This window comes from Schistocerca americana, chromosome 1 (assembly GCF_021461395.2).
Source record: "Schistocerca americana isolate TAMUIC-IGC-003095 chromosome 1, iqSchAmer2.1, whole genome shotgun sequence".
Classification (NCBI taxonomy): Eukaryota; Metazoa; Arthropoda; class Insecta; order Orthoptera; family Acrididae; genus Schistocerca; species Schistocerca americana.
This window is the reverse complement of record NC_060119.1, coordinates 147,332,224-147,344,904: the sequence shown is the minus strand read 5'-3', so window position 1 is coordinate 147,344,904 and position 12,681 is coordinate 147,332,224. Positions and strand designations below refer to the sequence as shown.

At 45.2% G+C, this 12,681-nt stretch overlaps 1 protein-coding gene and 1 non-coding gene across 5 annotated transcripts in view; both read right to left on the bottom strand.

Moving 5' to 3' along the window:
- LOC124551307 (protein-tyrosine sulfotransferase-like) overlaps nt 1-12,681 on the bottom strand; it is a 911,580-nt gene that overhangs the window by 530,859 nt on the left and 368,040 nt on the right. The gene's annotated exons all lie outside the window — the stretch shown is intronic.
- Trnat-ugu lies at nt 3,986-4,060 on the bottom strand. Its single transcript has one exon. It is a non-coding gene; the product is annotated as a tRNA-Thr (tRNA).

Genomic DNA, 12,681 nt, shown 5'->3' with positions numbered 1-12,681 from the left:
TTGCAGAATATGGATTTATATATACTAAGATGGTATCTGTTCTTTCGGACATGTCCGAAAGAACAGATACCATCGGTGACCATGCAGCTCGTTAGAATGAAATTACAATGAAATGAACACCCTTAGCTGCTTACAGGCGTTGACATACGTCAACGGGAACAGATGAAAATGTGTGCCCCGACCGGGACTCGAACCCGGGATCTCCTGCTTACATGGCAGACGCTCTATCCATCTGAGCCACATGTCCGAAAGAACAGATACTATCTTAGCATATATATAGTTAAGGCTCACCGGCCGCTTGACCATCTTCTTCCTCTGTGCGAATGCACAAACAGTGCCCGAACTCTTACGGGAATCGGCAACGCGCCACGAGTAATGAGTATAATGGGCGGGGGCACTACGAATGTAGTGCGGGACAATACGTTGAGAATGTGGGTTTCGCGGGAGGCGTGCCAGAGATAAATCCCTGCAGTCGGGCTATCCTCTGTGTCCTCGGTGGCTCAGATGGATAGAGCGTCTGCCATGTGAGCAGGAGGTCCCGGGTTCGAGTCACACATTTTCATCTGTCCCCGTTGACGTATGTCAACCCCTGTAAGCAGCTAAGGGTGTTCATTTCATGGATTTAGATGAAATGTAATGGTTCGCCGGGGCTGTACAATACTGTTCTGCTTCGTGTCGAAGCTTGGTGGTCGTTCACCCCAGCAGCCGACAGTGGATACGGGGAATGTCCCCAGCTGCCTTGCGGCCACCGGCTGTTAAACTGTGGCCCAACGCCGAGTCATCTCGCGGCCCCCTTCGTCGCTTATTAGCCGGCCAGGCCTTCCGGCGGGAGATGGGGCAGCCACGGAGGCGGCCTAGCCACGGAATGGCCTACCCACCAGCCTCCCGGCGGAGCGATTCATTAGGCGGCCCAAGGCCGCTTAAAATGTAATCAACTTCGCAATTACTCGCTCTCCCGGCTGCCCTTGTCCCAGACCCACGGCCGTATCTTCTCTGCTCCTACATCGGGTTCCCCACACACGTATTCCGCTCTCTGCTCGCATACCTCCCCCACGCCGCTCGTAATCGTTGTCACAGTCACCCCTAGTATCCTTTCTCGGCGTTCTGTCTCCTCCAGATATTCGCAATCGCACAGAGACAGGTCATTTCCTCAATGTCTGCCCTTCTCGCTACGAAGCGTTTTGGTATCAGTAATTGATGCCAACACGGCAATGAAACTTTATGGGGAACTGCACCATCTTTCCATATAGCAATGTGTCGTTACAGCCGACGGGATAACGGCATCACTACATGCAATTTATGTTTAAAATTAGCGTGACAGTTTTTGTTGGCACATGAATGAGGTGGAAGGCACTAGACATAGTTGAAAACTGTTGTTTCCTAGTCAACAATTTGGTTGCAGAATGAGATTTTGACTCTACAGCGGAGTGTGCGCTGGTATGAAACTTCCTGGCAGATTAAAACTGTGTTGCGGACCGAGACTCGAACTCGGGACCTTTGCCTTACGCGGGCAAGTGCTCCAAAAACATCCTGAGTTCGAGTCTCGGTCAGGCACACAGTTTTAATCTGCCAGGAAGTTTCATATCAGCGCACACTCCGCTGCAGAGTGAAAATCTCATTCTGGAAACGTCCCCCAGGCTGTGGCTAAGCAATGTCTCCGCAATATCCTTTCTTTCAGGAGTCCTAACTAACCTGCCCGCGAAAGGCAAAGATCCCGAGTTCGAGTCTCGGTCCGGCACACAGTTTCAATCTACCAGGAAGTTTCAACAATTTAGTTTGTTTTTTAAAAAAGTTAAATACGTACAAAAACAAAGATCGTGTAAAATATCAGTAAGAAATACGAGATACCCGTGTAGCAGCAGCTGCTGGTAATAATAGCTATTATAATAATATAATGACATTCTAGTAGAGAAACTCGGCGTTGCCTAGGTATTTATTCGTAGCTTTGCATCCACGACCGTGCCACGCAGCGTCTTGCCTTGGGATTAATGTTTATGACGCCGTATCTCTTGAACTATGTGTCGTACAATGATATAAAATTCTAAGTACATATTTGGATACGATAGGCGAAATTTATTGCGAATAGAGTAAGAAGCAAAGAAGTAATAAAATCAAACGTCGTGCATAATGCGGCAGTTTTCCCGCATCTCATTGTTCATTGACGGCATACCTCCTGAACTAGTGTCGTATAATGAAACAATTTTGCAGGTACATTCAGTCGTATATACGGGGGCCCGTCTGGAAAATGTGTTGAAGTAATACATTATAACGTTATGTCCCGTGCGGTACTCCAACTGCGTGAACACCGGAAAAGTAATATCGATCAACTTTTTTCATTTCATCATTTTGTATGGGTTGTCTGCAAGAAAAAAAAAATCTTAAGGGTTTGAAATTGAGTGCAAAGTTCGTTGCAAGTTGGCAAATGCTCTCATTTTCAAATACTGTATGAGTAAAGTCTGGGAAACCACACGTCGCAGGCTACGCTTCTTTTCACCCCTACCTCCACCACTTTGATATGTTGGAGATTCTTATCTCTGTAGCAATTGCTTGACAGTAAGGTGTATAGGTACCAAGTTTGGTTGAAATTGGTTCAGTGGTTTAGGATGAGATGTGGAATAAACATGTACACGAACAAACATGTACACACACACACACACGCACGCACATATACCAGGTGTTTCAGATATAAGCACAGAATTTTCGTGGGATGATGGGGCCGGCCGGTGTGGCCGAGCTGTTCTTGGCTCTACAGTCTGGAACCGCGCGACCGCTACGATCGCAGGTTCGAATCCAGCCTAGGGCATGGATGTGTGTGATGTCCTTAGGTTAGTTAGGTTTAAGTAGTTCTAAGTTTTAGGTGACTGATGACCTCAGAACTTAAGTCCCATAGTGCTCAGAGCCATTTGAACCATTTGGGATGATGGGTTGGATATAGGCTGACATTTTAAGTATGCGAACGTGGGGTCTCTTGACTTACGGTCAGTGCGCTATACAACGCCAAAGCGCATTCGCTTTGCCTGGAGTAAACATCACTGTGCATTGTTATTACTGCAGTAAATACTCGAAGCGTGGGCCATTGGCTTGGTGGCATTAACTCAAGCTGTCGAACCACGGAATGGCGGATATTGGGTACTGTTTCATTGGCTTGATCTCGAACGTGTCTTGCAGCAACATTGATTCCAGGTACGATTCTTTCCGCAGTGTTTACAGGAGTTTGATAAACAAGAGCCTTCACGTGGTTCCACAGATAAAGAAAATCAATTTGTGAGAGATCTAGGGATCTTGCAGGCCAGTGAACAGGTTCATTACGTCCAAACCAGCGTTCAGAGTAGTGTCCGTATTGGCCGTCCCAGAATCTTCCCACTCGATTTGTGCAATGGAAACTGCGCCATATTACTGGAGGGATATTAGTCTTCTGGTTTGAGGCGGCACATCTTCAAGAATACCGGGATGCACGTGTTCGAGAAATACGAGGTAAAGACGACCAGTTAAACGGTGCACAAGAATGTAACGGTCCACTGCTTGGTTGTGAATAATTCCAGTACAAACATTAACTGAAAATAGTTTCTGAAAATGGTGGACTTCCGTACCTCGAGGATTCTCACGAGACCATACATGCGAATTGCGACTGTTAAACATTCCTTTGCCGGTGAAAGTCGATTCATCAGTCCACAAAACAATGTTCGCAAAGGCGGCAGTTAGCATTCTTTGATGCTAGAAGCAACGGCAATGTCGTTCCAAATTGGAAAATCGTTGAATAAAAGGTCCTGTATATTACACAACTTGCAGGGATGACGAGGATCATCACGCAGAGTTCTTCAAACACTGCTAGAAGTCGAACATTTTTGTACTCTTTCCTGGAAACCAGGACTGGGTACACTCACTCCGTGGTCGACCTAGAGCATGGAATGAAATGATAATTAAATCAAGACCCTAAGCTGTCGACAGACGTTGATATACATCAATGGGGACAGTTGAAAATGTGTGCCCCAACCGTGACTCGAACCCGGGATCTCCTGCTTACAGGGCAGACGCTCTATCCATCTGAGCCACCGAGAGCACAGAGAATAGTGCGACTACAGGGATTTATCCCTTGCACGCTCCCCGTGAGACCCACATTCCCAACTTAATACCCACACACTACATTCGTAGTGCCCCTACCCACTACACTCATTACTCGCGGCAGAAAATCTTACCGAGACCCGTAAGAGTTCGAGCAATGCGTGTGCATCCAGCACAAAAGGAGGAGGTCAATGGCCAGTTAGCCTTGACTACACGAAGATAGTATTCTTTCGGACATATACTTAAAGCTAACCGGCCATTGACCTTCTTTTTCTGTGCTGGATGCACACGCATTGCCCTAACTCTTACGGGTCTTGGTAAGATTTTCTGCCGCGAGTAATGAGTGTAGTGGGCAGGGGCACAACAAATGTAGTGTGTGGACATGTGCCCTCGGCGACTCAGATGGATAGAGCGTCTGCCCTGTAAGCAGGAAATTCCGGCTTTGAGTCCCGGTCGGAGCACACATTTTCAATTGTCCCCGATGATGTATATCAACGCCTGTCGACAGCTTAGGGTCTTGATTTAATTCTCATTTCATTCTAAGAGAGCTGCTTGGTCACCGATGGCATCTGTTCTTTCCAACATGTCCGAAAGAACAGATGCCATCTTCATATAGAGCATGTAAGCCTCCCCCTAACGTGCTCCTTTCGCGGAGACGACGATCCACAGCAGCACATGTTCTCTGATTTGGTAGTCGTCTGTTTGGATAACGTTCTGGGTACAAACGCCGCGCTCCTTCCATAGTTCCTGCAGCACCAAATGTCCAAGTGCATGTCTGCAAGCTCGTACCACATGAAACGTTCCGCGTCCTACATATGGTAATACAGAGTAAACAATCAGTTTACATTGGTAAGTTCACACCATTGTTCCACAACACACTACCGTACCTCTGGTACAACATTTGATTAGGAATTACGTTGAGATGCAAGCGAAGTACGCAAACGACAGCTCACTTCAGGTACACAGTACCAAATGAGGACAAACGGAGCTAATATAGAGTTTCGTCGTTCAGGCGCAAGTACAAATGAAATCAAATGACACTAGGCATCCAAACTTACGAATATGTAACGCTGGTTATCGCACCATCAAGCGGAACGATGACTTTTTGAGGTCGTCTACCGTCGTAAATATGCGTCAGCGATCCAGTGTCCGTATACTTAAAATGACTGCCTATATCTAACTTGTCATTCCACAAAAATTCTGTACTTATTTCTAAGCATCCGGTATATCAGTTTTCATAATGTGTGTGTGTATGAATATGGATGCAGCCAGCTGACAATTTTATACGAATTTCTTCAACATAATACACGGAACCCGAAAAAGCAAAGTATGATAGCTAGCCGACACGCGGAAAGGTCAAGGAAATCACCGCTGACCCAATGGCAAATATACGTACGAGGCACAGGCAGAAAGTCGACTCAACTAACACGGGGAAGTCTGAAACTAAACTAAAAAAAAAAAGCACGGACGTCAATACGACGGCAGACCTATAGCGACAGAATGAACAAGTTTGGAAAATTACTGACTTAGTAATAAAACCGCGCCGCCAATATCATTAATCAGGCACTCATCTGCGTACCGTGGTAGCTGGCTGTGAACTACCTTGTACACAATAGCAATATAATACTTTACATTATTATTACTATTATTCTTGTTATTGTTGTTGTTGTTAAAGTGTATCTGGTAGCACGCCGGGATTTGTGAAGCATCTAGCGGGTTTGGTACGCTGACAGATTTGTGATAAGCCGATGCTGTTTTGCCAAACTGTTGAACGTAACAGTCATAGGAGAAGTAAACAAAACAAGGGTAATGTGCCAACATGAAAGAGACCATTCTAAAGTTAACATTTTAAGATGAAAAAACTGCAGCACTAGCTACCGCTAAATACAAGTCTCTCCGTGACGATAATACAATCTATCAATCAGAGAGGGAGAACCTGCATCTGTAAATGACTGACGACTCTTAAAGTTTCGAAAGTAAGAAGCTTTCCTCGCCTATTTTTCTCTTCCCCGGACAAATACAATTCGGACATTCATCATGCAGGAACCTCAAAATGTGTTAGCAACAGCAATATCTTTCTCATAAACAACATATGGAAGGGGATAAACCTGTGGATGGGTAATAACAAACAGTCCTACCTCAAAAGGACGAAATCTACAACTATGCTAAAAGGACGAAATCTTCAACTATGCTCTTGTACGATTAAGCTAGTTATTAGGCCATCCACAGTTGTGTGTTTCATAGCTAAACACAAATCTCTCTCCGGGAAATTTGAAAGTCCAAGAGCCGGCCGAAGTGGCCGTGCGGTTAAAGGCGCTGCAGTCTGGAACCGCAAGACCGCTACGGTCGCAGGTTCGAATCCTGCCTCGGGCATGGATGTTTGTGATGTCCTTAGGTTAGTTAGGTTTAACTAGTTCTAAGTTCTAGGGGACTAATGACCTCAGCAGTTGAGTCCCATAGTGCTCAGAGCCATTTGAACCATTTTGAACCAAAGTCCAAGACCGTGTAAAACATGAGCAGAAAAATTCTTGCTCAAACCAGAGAAAACAGGAAAAATAAAAAATAAAAGTAAAACCAAAAATAAAAGGCGTAACTTGGCAACGCGAGTTCAGCGTAATCTGGTCGCGCCGGTATGAAGCAGGGAGACCTCAATAACGGAAGCTCGTGAGTCAGCCGGCTGTGACGAAATTTACGGCCCAGCGATCCACTTAAGGGGTCCAGTTCGGCCAACACCTCCGCAGGACAAATCCCGCCACTTGCTCGCCGGCTGTTCTCTCCCACTTTTATGGCGCAGCCGAGAAAACCCGCCGCAATTAAAGGAACACCGGTCGCTGCTGCGCCGACACGCCGACGCCACTCTGGTACAGAGATAAGAACCTAGATACAGGGGCAAAGGCAGCGTGTTGCCGTTTCACGTATTTCACTGGTACTCACTAAACGTGCTCGCTACCTAAGAAAAGAAATGTTAACTCATTTATTTCGATAATAAACTGAAGTGGCCGTGCAGCAGTACAGAAACATACTTGTCGGCCAGACGAGTTCCTGACATCTAATTACTAACGAAGGAAGCCCATACCCAACTGGTTAACAAATTCTCTTCAGTTACGAACGATTTTAGTACACACGTACTTAACATAAAACATTTATTGATAAGCACACAACTACTATTTATAGATATAAACTAGGCACAGATAGTGGACGGTTATTACTCCAAAGTGTAACTATGAACGTGTAAATAGATGTTTATACGGGGTGACTTAATAAGAATGAGCTGGTTTCAAAACACCATATTTATTGATAAAAACATACTGAAGGCATGGGATGGTTGCAAAATACTCACAAAATCTTAAAGTTTGAGCTATACTGCTACAAATGCTCTATGTGGCCACCATCAGCAGCACGAACAACATTCAGGCGTTAGCTAAACTCGTCGTAAACTTTACAGTATGTATCTGCTTGTACAGAAGTTATGGCGGCTGTTATTCTGTTCTTCACTTCTTCTATGTCACGAGATGAAGGGAAGATGAACACACTTTTCCTCACATACACGATGTGATCAAAAGTATCCGGACACCTGGCCCAAAATGACTTACAAGTTCGTGGCGCCCTCCATCGGTACTGCTGCAATGGTTTTGGCCCAACCTTAGCCTTGATGGCAGCTTCCACTCTCGCAGACATACGTTCAATCAGGTGTCGGAAGGTTTCTTGGGGAATGGCAGCCCATTCCTCACGGAGTACTGCATTGAGGAGAGGTATCGATGTCGGTCGGTGAGGCCTGGCATGAAGTCGGCGTTCCAAAACATCCCAAAGGTGTTCTATGGGATTCAGGTCAGGACTCTGTGCAGGCCAGTCCATTACAGGGATTCTATTGTCGTGTAACAACTCCGCCACAGACCGTGCATTATGAAAAGTGCTCGATTGTGTTGAAAGATGCAATCGCCATCCTCGAATTGCTGTTCAACAGTGGGAAGCAGGAAAGTGCTTAAAACGTCAATGTATGTCTGTGCTGTGATAGTGCCACGCAAAACAACAAGGGGTGCAAGCGCCCTCCATGAAAAACCCGACCACACCATAACACCACCGCCTCCGAATTTTACTTTTGGCACTACACACACTGGCAGATGAGGTTCACCGGGTATTCGCCATACCCACACCCTGCCATCGAATCGCCGCATTGTGTACCGTGATTCGTCACTCCACAAAATGTCTTTCCACTGTTCAATTGTCCAATGTTTACGCTCATTACACCAAGCGAGGCGTCGTTTGGCATTTACTGGCATGATGTGTGGCTTATGAGCAGCCGCTCGACCACAAAATCCAAGTTTTCTCACCTCCCACCTAACTGTCATAGTATCTGCAGCGGATCCTGAAGCAGTTTGGAACTCTTGTGTGATGGTGTGGATAGATGTCTGCCTATTACGCAATACGACATTCAACTGTCGGGGGGGTCTATCAGTCAACAGACGAGGTCGGCCTGTACGTACGCTTTTGTCCTGTACGTGCCCCTTCACGTTTCCACTTCACGACCACATCGGAAAAAGTGGACCTAGGGATGTTTAGGAGTGTGGAAATCTCGCGTACAGACGTATGACACACGTGACGCCCAATTGTCTGACCACGTTCGAAGTCGGTGAGTTCCGCGGTGCGCCCCATTCTGCTCACGCACGGTGTGAGGTCGCTGACATGGAGTACCTGGCAGTAGGTGTCAGCACAATGCACCTAATATGAAAAACGTATGTTTCTGGGGGTGCCCGGATACTTTTGATCACATACTTTATCTCCACAAGAAAAAAAAATCGCTTGCGGTCATGTGTGACGATCTTGGACGCCAAGAAGGCAGGGCAGTGTCTCGGGGTCCCGCGAAACCTATCTGGCGTTGAGCATCTTAAAATTGCCAGAATTGGCTGTTTCCACAACTTCAGGAGGACACCGATGACTTCATTTTACAACAGAATGGAGCTCGATCACACTGGCACAACAATGTACGTCAGTTTCTGAATGACACTCTTCCTAAACGCTGAACAGGGCGCAAGGGAGCCCGAAATACTAGCCTGCCTTCTTGGCCTCCAAGATCGCCAGACATGACACCCATGCGGTTTTTTCTCGTGGGCATATGTGAAGGAAAGTTCGTTCATCCCCCCTTTACCTCATGGCATAGAAGCCGTGAATAATAGAACAGCAGCCGCCATAATTTCTATAAAAGCAGGTACATAGCGTAAAGTTTATGACGAATTTAGCCGTCGTCTAGATGTTGTTCGTGCTGATGGTGGTGGACACGCAGAGCATTTGTAACAGTATACCTAAAACTTCAAGATTTTTTTGAGTATTTTGCATCCATCCCATGTTCGTACTACGGTTTTATCAATAAATATGGAGTTTTGAAATCAGGTCATTCGTTTCGGAACATCCAGTTATAGTGACCGGTTATTGTTCGAGTGCGTTATTGGAAGCCTGAACGCCCAACATAGATGTAGATATTAGATTTAGATGCTGATACTTGTAAACATAGTTCACTTAACATTGTACATTTTGTAACTAGACATCCCAACACAGTGAGGCTACAGCATTTGGACAAATAAATTCACTTGTGAAAATTAAAGACGACTGGACGTCAATGACTCGACGAGATTTTTACCTTCGAACGCCTAGGTGGTGGGACAAAGCTCTAGTCTGTACGCTATCCCATCCTCTCTTCTTTTTCCTCTTCTTAAAAATAATTTCCTATTTTCGAAATCATATGTTACTGGTCAATGATTTTAGGTATTTGACTCTTTTTGGTAAATATTTTAATAGTATCAATTTCATTGTGGACTTCTACAGTTTTTGTAAGAATTCTTATATTCTTGATGGTTGCAGAACATTTTAATAAAGAAAAAGGTTTCAAAAAAATGTGGGGCTTAACTGCTAAGGTCATCAGTCCCTAAGCTTACACACAACTTAACCTAGATTATCCGAAGGACAAACACACACACACACCCCCATGCCCGAGAGAGGACTCGAACCTCCGCCGGGACCAGCCGCGCTGAGTTACCGTGCCGGCTACCGCTCGGCTAATCCCGCGCGGCGAAAAAGGTTTCCTATCTCCTGATAGCGTGCCCCCTTCCCGAGGTTTCCTTACGACAACGGAAGGAGTAGCCTAAGCTGCCACTTACTTTGTATGCACTGTTAATGCTCATTACACATTTCTGACATCTTCGGAAATGCCATTTTCGACTTCATTACTTAAGTTTAAAACGATAGATTCCGTATCTTTGGCGTATACTTAAGAATTTGGTAATAACTGTATTATGCATGAGTATAAATTAGGTTTCCTGTTCTGTAGGATGCTTTGAAAATGGCTCTCGGCCACAAACTACTCATCGAATGAATAAAAAGTACAATTTTGCAACTTGGCCTGGTTTCTTGTTCCACTGCCATATATTTTTGTTGAACTGTAAATGGTGCATACAAATACGAGAAAAGAAAATGTTCGCCTCCATGTGGCCAGGGACGGAGTACGGTGTGCGTGACAGCTTGGGATGGGAATGAACCCTTGGTTCTTCAATTCTTAATGCTAAGCAAAGTGGCTGAGATACACAAACACATGGCAATGAGAAATTACGCAGAAAAAAGTGCATACTTATATATAAGAAATTCAGCTCTAATACGAAGCGCTTCTCGAGCACTTTGGAGAAATCGAGTTTTACGAGGCTTTTAACTGCCGTACGAGAATACCAGCCGTGAAGCACCGGCGTTGGCGGAACCGGCAACGGTCGCAGACTTTAAGTCTCCCTACTCTGCGTTCGAATCCCTTTACTGTCTTTCCTAATCGCCCACATGTTTATTTTTGGAACACGCCAGCAGAAGCTTATCAAGTTTACCGTCGCAGTCCTGCTGTGAAGCAAAGAGCACTTCAGCGCTGCCGGGGGACGTGATGTTGTCGCACCGTCGTCTTCGTCGCTTTGTTGTTTTATGCGGGCAAATTGCAAGGTTGGACTGCAAAAGTACTCAATGCGCCCGTCTTCACGAACTGCTACAGATCGTGTTCCTTGATTAATTACCTGTGTACTAACACGGTATTGCTCACTTTCATTTTTCCGGGGTTGTTCGAGACTGGTTTAATGAACACAATTATGAAGTGTACGCGACTCCCCCCCCTCAACCCCTCAGTCACCTGATCTGAGTGTAATTGAGCTTTTGCAGGGTGTATTCGAGGGTGAAACGTGCTGGCCATTTGATCCTTCACGGGCGCATTCTTACTTTTTCATCATCATTATCATACATTATCATTAATTTGTGGACCACTAAACAAAGATCTGAGGAAAAGAGTTACCAAATGTTACATCTGGAGCGTGGCACTATATGGTGCGGAGACATGGACATTGAGGAAGGATGATGATAGAAGAATGGAGGCACTGGAGATGTGGACATGGAGAAGAATGGAAAAAGTGAAATGGGAAGACCGAGTAAGGAATGAAGAAGTATTAAAAAGAGCTGCAGAAGAAAGAAACATGCTGAAAGTTATCAGAAAGAGAAAACGGAACTGGATTGCACATTGTTTGAGGAGGGACTGTTCATTGAAGGAAGGAATAGAAGGAATTGTGGAGGGAAAAAGGAGAAGAGGAAAAAGAAGACATCAAATGTTGGACAATATAAAAGGAGACAAATATTCAAAAATGAAAAGACTGGCTATGGACAGACAAAAGTGGAAGAGGCTTAACCCATGACAAGACCTGCCGTAAGGCAGAATACCACACTATTACTATCATCCAACGGCTATGCCTTGTCGATGGAACTAATCTGCTCTATTTTCTGCTGTCATCTTCATTTCCTGACAATTCTGACTCTTCATTATCTTCAGTGTGAAAGGGGACTGTCCTATTTTCCATGATGATTTTCAGGTAGTTTTGGCCATAAATGAGAATGAAGTTACGAATTTGATAAATGTGCTCAACGTCTGTAATATTATATTTCTTGCAAGAGACCAGAGATGTTGGTCAGAGATGTTACTCGTTTTCGAAGAGAGTAGAGGCGTGTGCTGCACAGTCTGCCCATGTACTTGGTTTGAAAAGGCTGGAAGCTGGCCTGTCACTTAGTGGAATAATATTAAATAACGATTTTGTAGTAACATATTTTGAGAAATGACACTGAGCAAATGACGTTATATTAATGGGAGAATGTCCGCCCCGGTAGCTGAGTGGTCAGCGTGGCAGACTGTCAATCCTAAGGGCCCGGGTTAGATTCCCGGCTGGGTCGGAAATTTTCTCCGCTCAGGGACTGGGTGTTGTGTTGTCCTGATCATCATCATTTCATCCCCATCGACGCGCAGGTCGCCGAAGTGGCGTCAAATCGAAAGACCTGCACCAGGCGAACGGTCTACCCGACGGGAGGCCCTAGCCACACGACATTTCCAATGGGAGAATGACGAAGGTCAACTTTTAAGGTAATCCAGTCATTTATAACTTTGTAGTTTCTTATTGTTAGTACATCGTGTATGGTTAAACTTTGCTGTCGAAATTTTATAGTGAAGCACATGGACTTGTCTGATAGTTGAAACAATTGCCAAAGAAGGCAACCGAAACTTCCTGGCAGATTAGAACTGTGTGCCGGATCGAGGCTCGAACTCGAAACCTTTGCCAT